The 10,205-nt window shown below is 36.8% G+C and overlaps 1 long non-coding RNA gene across 1 annotated transcript; it reads right to left on the minus strand.

The window, feature by feature from the left end:
- Nucleotides 1-389: 389 nt before the first annotated feature.
- LOC138831541 (uncharacterized) lies at nt 390-9,463 on the minus strand. Its single transcript, XR_011373367.1, has 4 exons — nt 9,290-9,463; nt 6,869-6,903; nt 5,123-5,281; nt 390-610 (listed from the first exon to the last, which is right to left on the minus strand). It is a non-coding gene; the product is annotated as an uncharacterized lncRNA (long non-coding RNA).
- Between the last annotated feature and the right edge of the window lie 742 nt (nt 9,464-10,205).

Raw genomic sequence — 10,205 nt, forward strand, 5'->3', positions numbered from 1 at the left:
CTTTTTATTTTCTGCGTTAGCAAAGCGAATCTCTTGCATTGACAAAACATAGCACCAGAACACGGAGAAGGATCTGTTCTGAAGGAGCCTCAGGAGAGCATGGCTCTCCCTCCAGAACCACAGATTCCTCCGGAGCCACTTCTGTGTTGGGAGCCACATCCGGCCCTCAGCCAGTGTCCGGTGTCAAGTGTGGTAAGCTTTCTGTTTGTTTTGTTTCTGCATTTGCTCTGTTTCTGAGCTGTCACCGCGATGGGCAGAGCAATTATGTGTGTACAGAGACCCACACACCTTTACTGGAGTGAGTATGGTTGAGCAAGGACTAAGCCACAAGTAATACACCAATCAGTTCCTATCACAAAGCCTTGAATTTTACTAGAACACAGGGAATCGAGGATGGCATAGTTCAACAAGAAGCAGCAGTTATGCACAATTCTAGATCTTTTTAATGTGTTTTATTTATTTTTATTATTCTAAATTTTTGATATAAAATGTGAACTTTAACACTACTCTTAGGAGTCAGGCGTGTGAGTGCAGGCCGATATTTCCAGTACTGCAGTCATGGAGGAAGGGGTTGTATGTTTGTAGACAATCAGCACTTCACATGGAGTCCCTGTCCAAAATAAATAAAATAGAATGATAATAATAAGATAAACACAATGAAAAGTAACTTAAGGAAACACATTTATATTTAGTTTGTATTTACATCATGATGTCATTGTACCCTTGCCCTGTCTCAAAAGTTAATAAGGGTCTATAGACATGCACACATCAAAACAAGCCGCGTCTGTGTTCGTATGGGCCAAGTTAGACACTTCTTAGAAAATAATCTGTTTATGGCCATGACAAGAAAAATCTCAAAATAGTAGTAAGTTATTCTAGGGGACAAACAGGCAGTCACTGGAGAGAGAGAGAGAGAGAGAGAGAGAGAGAGAGAGAGAGAGAGAGAGAGAGAGAGAGAGAGAGAGAGAGAGAGAGAGAGACAGACAGACAGACAGACAGACAGACAGACAGACAGACAGACAGACAGACAGACAGACAGACAGAGACAGAGAGAGAGGGGAGCATAGACAGGAATAATTAGTATAAATAGCCCTCCAATGTTGGTAAATACTTCGTTTAACCGGGCAGTTCCCACTTCCCCGTGGTGATCACAGTCTACTTGCCCAGACAGGATACGGTTCAGTGAAGAGACCGCTCCAAAGGTCCAGGCTGCCTAGACAGCAGCCATACAATGGTCTACACATGCCTGAGGTTCACAAGCTGGGTTAGGTAGCCGAGAAGGTTCTTGGTAGTCACAGAACCACGGAATCTAGAATTCATTATTAGTTTTCCTGAAACCATCTTTGTTCTTGCCTTCGCTAAACATTTTTAAATGTTGTTGTTGCTGTTGTTGTTCGCCTGGCAGAAAACATCTGCACTGGTGAGTCAGTAGATGGTTCGCAGTGTGGGGAGCTGTGAGATTGGAGTGAGGGAAATCGGTGCTGAGCAGTAACCCAGAGATGAGCAGTGGTGTTGGGGGGGGGGGGGGAGGGGGTTCTGCCCTGGAAAGCCACATGGAGAAAAGGTTTATGGGCCTTGTAACTGTGTGTCCACAGAGGAAGTGACACCCTGCAGAACTGTCGTGGACTAAAAACGTGGCTAAACAAGATCAGTTGTAGGACTAATACAGGTCAAAGCTAGGACAGAAGGAGAAAGTTACAGTCTTAGCTGTGCTATCGATTATGGCTTTAAACCTTGGGAGGAGCTCACTATGTGTTTGTTGAATACATCAATATGGATTATAGATACTATTTGTTTGGTAAGATAGCATTTTTGTGCATGGAAGGTCTAAAAAGCACAGCGTATTCACCAGACTAAAAGGAAAGCTGCCAATGTTTGACAATGTCATTCAACATGTTGAAAAGAGAGAGGAACAAAAAAAGTATTTTTAAAAGCTAAGTATTTTTAAAGTTGGCTGGTGCTTTTAGTTTCTTTTTGCTTCACTCACCACTTTAAGGACTATGGAGCCAGAGAAGATTAGTCTTTTCTGTTTTCATTTTTAAACATTAGTTTAAATGTTGTTAGATAGTTAAATATTGTTAAATAGTTAAATATTTTAAATACTGTTAGATATTTTGTCAGATATTGTGAGAAAATATGGTGACTGATAGGTGCGCAGCCCCATACTATTCTATAACAGATTTATGAACAATAACAAAGGAAAAATCATCCCATTTATTCTCCATCTCAACCCAGAAGCCATACTCTGTCAACCTTTTTTGTTTTATTTAAAGCACAAAAGGTAAACTGGCTCACAGGTAAAGGATGAACTACGAATTTCCATGACAGAAAATAGTCAAGATTTTTCAGAAACTGCCTGGATTAGAAGATGTGGATAAATATTTATAAATGTGCACTCAGAAAAAAAATAAACCTGTAGTCAACAGAATTCTTAAGAAGGAATTTTTGCTCAGTGTTTTCTTTATGAAGTCAGACTGCTCCTTGAAGCTTGGCTCTAAGAATAAAAATTACTTTTACTCCAGCCTACCTCCCAGCTTTTCTGTACTTTCTAAAAATCAGCACTAACTATTACCAACTTATATTTTCTATAGCTTTTGTCTTCTTGTTAATGATAACATTTCCCTTTCAGCCCAAGCTCTACCTACAATAGGCTTGAATATTAAAAATAAATATTATTTTAACTGCAAATGATAGTTATATGTCTACTAAGTGGTTAATACCATTAAAAATTACACTGTATATTTTTGAATGACTTACATAAAGTTTTCCACTGTGCACCCACCTGTCATCTCAGCATTATTTTTTATTAGAAGAAATCACCAGTTAAATTTGTGGCTTTCTTTTGCCCAAATTCAGCATTCCTAGTGATTTTATACATCTCCAAAATCACATCACATCCGTGCTAGAAAGTCAGGTAATTAACTTTTTATATGGTTTGTTTTTATAAAACAGACAATAAATGTTTTCCACAGAGTTTTGCAGAATGGAAAAGTTAATCCATATAATTACAAAATGATTTACACCACTTTAGTAGATGTTACAGATCACGAATATGATATTTGTGAGGGAAACTTTCCTAAAGGCATCTAATAAGTAAATTGCAAAGCTACAATAGAGTCATAAATAGTGTAAAATAGTGAATATGGAATATGTACACTATGGGTTAAAAATAGTGTATACAGAATAAAAAGCAAATGACATAAAGTGAATTATTGATGTTATTTTTCAACAGCCTGAATTAATTGAAAGAAATGACAGAAACTACCCACTGATAATATTTAGACAACAAAGGAAGGGTCAAGCAAGTGCAGTGAGAATCAAAAAACCTTTCCAACGAATTTGCAGCAGAAAGAAGAATATGGAGAAATATATTTCATCATTTGTAAGACAAAATCCAAAAACATGGAGTTTTTGTGTCTATACAAATTTTTCTTAAAATCCACCAAAAAGAAACAATTACTGTTCAAGACAGATAAGTAGACCCAGATGTTGACGTTAGGTGCAATGTATACATACATCATAGCATCACATACTATCACATAAATATGCACAATGCTAATTTGTGCATTTCAATTTTTAGGAAAAAGATCTATATTAAATCTTCACATATGAAGTTTACACAGTGATCTCTGATACTTAGCACACAACAGACAGCATTTAGATCTGTATTTATGAAAACATTCATCATCAAAGGAGCAAAATAAAGGGTGAAGTGATTAGGGGAATCATTGACTAGTCTCGGAAAAGTGGCTTCCAGCCTGATGTCCACATTCTGCAGGTGCGTCGGGGTTGCAGATCTGACCTTTTGGAAATGGCTGTAAATGAATAAATCTTGAACCAAGTGAGTGCCAACCAAGACGATTTACTTTAGAAGCCAGTTTAAACACACAGGTGATTTCCATTTCCATAAATGTGAAATATTCCAGGGTTGAAGGCCAAAAATACTTTTAAATAAAGCCATTTAAGGGTGAATCCCAAACAGACAAAGATAATTCAGAAACACATTGTGCACATTATGATCACTATTTATGGGATTTGAACAGTTTTGAAAAATGAGCTAACAAGAGCCAAGGATGAAAATTTATCAATTTTGTATACACCTAATAATCTAGCAATTTGTGGCTGTTCAGACAGGAAGCATCAGAGCCCTGGAAGTAAATTCATATGTACTGATCTCAACCTTCACTTCAGCCAACAGTCAAAAACACTGGCTAAGGCAATGAATCTAGGATGAATATTTAAGCACATGACACATAGCTATAAAGAAAATAAATCAAAATAGAAAAGTAGATTACATTTAAAAGATCCTTAAGGTATGAAGGAGACTGAGTTCTTAACATGAAGAAAGATATTAAAATACAGAGATCATGAGAAAAAATGTTCTGTTTTTCTACAAGAAAGAAAAAACTCAGCTAAGAGTGAGCCAAATCAGCAGTGAAACCCACTACACACTACACTGGAAATGAACTATACAATTTTGTGGGGAGGGAAGTCAGGAGGGGGAAAACCTGGGAGAGAATGAGGGAAGGAGGGGCAATGTTCAAAAGGATATGAATGTATTCATTACCTGACTCATAACTGTAATCCCTCTGTACATCACATTTGCAATAAAATTTAAAATAAAAAATAAACTCAGGAAACATATAATGATCTTTTGCAATTGATTGTGGGTAGGGAAAAAAAGGGAATCCAAAAATTAGAACTTTTACACTGAAAAATCTAATTCACCTCTGGTAATAAATGATTTTCAAATTCAGGCACAATCTATGGGTAAATACCAGATAAATCAATGATACGTAACTAATCTTGTTTATTGTTAAGAAACATTTTGGATTAAATGTCCTATGATAAAATTGTGTAGACTTACACATAGAGCCAGGCATTTATATACACGTGGCAGCCTTTAAAATGTCTCTATTCAAGAAGTAAGCTGTTCCTCCACTCTCAGCTTTCCAGGGTATAGAATTCTTTGGAGAAAGTTAAAGAGATGGAAGGAAGTATTTCATGGAGAAGAAGGCAGGCAGGAGATGATTGGGGTACTGATATCAAATATCAGTTTCTCCTTGTGACAGGTTGGTACATGACCCTCCCCCCCCCTCATGTGTCTCAGGAACACACTCACATTGTCCTGCCTGCCTCACTGGTTGGAAGCATGCTGCCATGCCTCGGTGATCTGGGCCTTCTGGAGTGGATCTCTGAGCATGCCCACGCTTCAGGACAGCTTTTCCAGCTGCATTCCGCATTCAGAAAGTACTGGGAAGCCAGCACCAGTGGCTCACACCTGTAATCATAGCATAGGAGACTGAGATTTAAAGATCATGGTTCAAAGCCAGCCTAAGAAGAAACGTTAGAATCTCTTATTTCCAAATGACTACCAAAATAGCTAGAAGTGGAGAGGTGGTAGATCTCTATCCTTGAGCAAAAAAGCTGAGGGACAGTGCCTAATCTCCAAGAGCTTAATCTCCAAGAGCAATAAGAAATGTAATAACAATACATGTATGTATCTATGAAAATACATATAGATAATACAAATGTATGTATATTTATCTATGTAATATATATAACATATATTACATGTAATTTTTGAGCCCAGCTGGGCAGAGGAAGTAGAAAAGTAGCCTACCTGAAACTTTTAATAAATAAATTAATATAAGAAATACAAATTATAATTTATCCTGATAAATTATACAGGTCTATAGACATTCTTACACACTGAGACCAAAGGAAGATATTCTTAGGAGAGGAACACAGAGGTACAACAGCATCTGATCATATAGATAATATTTATCAAACTGAACTCCAGGAAATGGAAATAAGATGTTTTTTCTTCATTGGTGTTTTTGTTTTCCTTTCTTTTTGTGTTGTTTGTTTACCTGTCTTTGGGAGGGTAAGGGGTAACAGAAATGATGGAACAAATGAAGCAATGATACTCACTAGACACTATGTTGAAAATGAACTTTACAACTTGTTGGAGAGTGGGCTTGGGAGGGGAAAACTGGGAGAAAATGAGGGAAGAGGTGGTGTTCTTCCTAAAGTAATGTACTTATTACCAGTTTATGTAACTGTAATCCCTCTGCACATCACCTTTACAATAGCAGTAAACATGCATTAAAAAGAAGCCTGTGTTATAAATGCAAGAAATAACCACTGATTTCACTTCTCACATATTATCACCTACTTGATTCAAATGGGGACATAATTTGGAAAACAAAATCAAGTGAAACAAAATAGAATTCATACTGTAGATATAAATGAATGATTTAAATGGTTTCATTGAAATGGCCTAGGAATACAATTTTCCTTAGTGTCCACCATAATTTCAAGAGCTCTAATTATGATGTTGAATTTTTTTCATTTCCAGGTAATGATACAATTTAGAGTTGCTTGTGATTGTAATCCAAATTTTATATGATAAATTTTTATCACTCACCTGGGCACCAGTGGCTCACACCTATAGTCCTACCTACTCAGGAGACTGAGATCTGAGGATCACGGTTCAAAGCCAGCTCAGGCAGGAAAGTCCCTGAGACTCTTATCTCCAATATACCACCAGAAAACCAGAAGTGGCGCTGTGACTCAAGTGGTAGAGCTCTAGCCTTGAGCTGAAGAGCTGAGGGACAGTGCCCAGGCCCAGAGTTCAAGCCCCATGACTGATAAAATAATAATAATAATAAATTTTTAAAAAATCTATCAGATTTTCAGTAAACTGCAAAACTTCCTGGATCAAGTAGCTCAGAACACAATGTATACACCATCAACTTTTAATTTGGGTTTGTACAAGGTATATATTGACAATGTTTAGGTCATGATTGAGGGAAAAAAGATTATCTGGTAGTACTTTAAAAGTTAGAAATAAGAAACTTATTACCTGACTTACAAAATGGTAGTTCCTCTGTACAGCACCTTAATAGTAACAATAAAATTATTTTTTCATAAAAGAAAAATAAAGATTCGAATTTAATTTTGAAAACATAAGATAATTTCAAATGTAAACAAATGGGAAATTGGTTTGTTTCTGTCACTGGATTTTTTTCTCTAATCTTATATTCACTTCTGTGTGAGTATATTTTCAGAACTATAATCCTATCATAAAATGTTAGAAAACATATTATAAAAATAGTCTCTTGATAGCTGAACAGATAGGCAATCTAGATTATGCTTGTTCTATGTCCTACTTAATATTGTTAGAATTTTAACAAGCTGGTCAATATAGTTTAGTAACATGCTTCTTTGAAGTGACACTTCTGGTACTGGCATTTCAGGAAAATAGGTCAGCAAGAAATAAAGGTACTTACACTCAAATATATTAGTTGTTATTTTTAAAACCTAGAGTAAGCTTAATTTCAACAGTTCAGTTGCCTTACATTTGAAGAGGCAATATTTTTAAAGCCGTCACGATGACACATTCCTTTAGTGTACATACTTTCACTGCATATTTAAGTCATCCTGGTTTTCAGGTATCTATTAAATTAAGAACTTACGGCAGCGAAATGTAAAACATCTATAAGAACGCCCTAGTCACTACATTAATATATCCATAATCCATTTACACAGCAATATGCTATCAGAGAATCTCATTTTAATGGCTGTCTGCTTTGTAGCATCAAACATAAAGCCATAGAGCCAGTGCTAGAGCAGGTAGCTGAGCCCAGCGCATTGAGCTCTTAACACTGCCCCTCAGAAGATGGAGATGTGAGTGGACATGCCTGCTTCCAGTTGCACTGGAGATAGGAGTGGAGTGGATTTCTGTTCACTTAACTTATTAAGCAATCACATTTACTTAACTTATTATGCGATGATAATTATAGAGGGAAGTTAGAACAACTAGAAAAGATTATAAGCAAATGTGATTCCTTTCACTTACTTCGTGTTGTCACAACTGAATGTGTTTGGATTTGATTATTTTTTAAGTCACAGTTAATAGCACAGTCACATCAGACAATTTTGTCCAATTTGAGGATGAGCTCGAGGCTCTGGCATGGTCAGTCCATGGATAGCAGCCACATTTCTCTGGGCTTTGGTAATAGTGATGCATCGTGGAGGACACATGGAAGAACAGATCCATTATATCATGAGCCAGGACTCAGAGCGACTCAGTGCAACCCAGAGACTGGTCCTACAATCCCCTTCAAGGCCATGACTGCAAGAGCCTAAAGTATCACTTCTTGGTATCTTGGTATCTTTTTATAAACCACCCAGACCAGACCTTGAACATATTCTTACTTGGAGCTCATTAGTCTAGACAATGATACGTACTGATTAGTACTAACATAATATGTGGCTCTGTTTCATAATTGCCAAGAATAAAAATCACTTCACGTGTTCTCTTGCTTCTGGGAATGCCAGACTACCCCTCTTACAATGTCTTATTCCCTCAAATTATTAAAAAGATCAGCGAAATTACAGAATCTAAAGTATTGAGAGGAGCATGGGGAGGGATGGAAACATAAAAGAGGAGGAAAACTCATTCGGAAGTGTGTGTCATTCAGTGTGTGTGTCTGGAATTAGCACAGCAATCCCCTCATTAAAAGTAAAATAAAATTTAGTGGGGCACTGGTAGCTCATGCCTGTAATCCTCAGTGCTCAGGAGAAGGAGATCTGAGAACTAAGGCTCAGCAACCTGGGCAGACAAATTTCGGAGAGTCTTATCTGTGATTAACCAGGAAAGGGCAGAAGTGGACCTGTGACCTAAGTTGATAGAGTGCCAGCCTTACGTGAAAAAGCCCAGAGTTCAAGCTTCAGTACAGGCACAAAGGCAGGAATATCAAAATAGAAATTATAGAAGTAGAAATAGAAATAAAAATAAGGTCAAATAATTAAAATTTTAAAATAAAGTTACATCCTATGTCCTTGACCAGATGCTAAAAATAAGCCAGAGGACTGCAAGGTGACTAAATAAAATTTCGATGACTTTATGATTTGTCCCAAATGAGCAACTCATTTTCTACTTTCTCTAATCCTATCGTTTTGAATAACCTAGCAAGAAGATAACAAACCAAATTATTTAGCTTCATGTTAGAAGTGTTATCATCTAGAAACATTCAAAGGCTGTACTGTGATGCTATCTTTTTATTAGATAAGAATAATATACTTACCCAACATGAGGCTTCTCAATGTGTCCTCACATTGATTACTCTGAGACTATTTCTCCATTTTAGAGGAATACTGATTTGAACAAGTTTTAACATTACATTATCTACTTCTTAAGCACAGAGAAAACCCTGATACACAGAGAACAAATAGCTTCAGTTTTCAAACTAATTTGTGGAAAAAATATAAAGCAAGATACCTATTTTCATAAGGTTTTGTTATCTTTTTTTTTCTTTCCTCTCTTCATCCTTCTTTTTCATTCCTTCCTTCCTTCCAATCTCTGAAAATGGATTGTATCTTCTGAAGAGGCAGCAGAGCACCAAACATGAGCACGCTGGCTGGTATCCTTCTTGACCTGCGTCCTGTGAGGAAAATTCCCCCACCGGAGCACAGTGCACTGTGAACGGATAAATCTGTGCTCACGTGACAACATTCTTAATGTGGCTGCTGCAACTTTTGTCAAATGTTCAAGAAATAGCTAACTCTTTTTTTAAAGATTAGCTAGAGAATGAAAATGTACTGAGAATAAACCTATTCACTTAGTGAGACTGTCGCATTCATATTTTTGAAAATCAAACAAGAACTAGAATACATTAAAATAAAATTCTGGATATACTTCAACTATGAAAATAGAAATCGGGGCTGGGAAGGTGGCTCAGTGGTAGAGCGCTTACCTTGCAAGCATGAGGCCCTGGGTTCGGTTCCTTAGCACCACATAAGCAAAAAGAAAAAAGCCGAAGTGGCACTGTGGCTCAAGTGGTAGAGCACTAGCCTTGAGCTGAAGAGCTGAGGGACAGCGCCCAGGCCCAGAGTTCAGGCCCCACAACCGGACCCCCTCCCCTCCCAAAATACAAATCATCAAATAGTAGCCTTCTTTTAGTTACATGTTTTAAATACATAACATGTGTAGTAACTTTTATTTCAGAGAAACAAAAGATGGTTCATTATAAGCATATCTATGAGTTTTTACCATTTTATATATAATTTTACATTTTAAGCATATCTATGCATTTTAACATCCTAACAGATGGATCGGGGGAAAACGTATTTTAAAAAAACAGAGAAGAAAAGATTGATAATATATATCATATTTTTGAAGGAGAAATAAATCTACT

The sequence above is a fragment of the Dipodomys merriami genome, unplaced genomic scaffold, assembly GCF_024711535.1.
Source record: "Dipodomys merriami isolate MVZ:Mamm:240054 unplaced genomic scaffold, mDipMer1.0.p SCAF_2, whole genome shotgun sequence".
NCBI lineage: Eukaryota > Metazoa > Chordata > Mammalia > Rodentia > Heteromyidae > Dipodomys > Dipodomys merriami.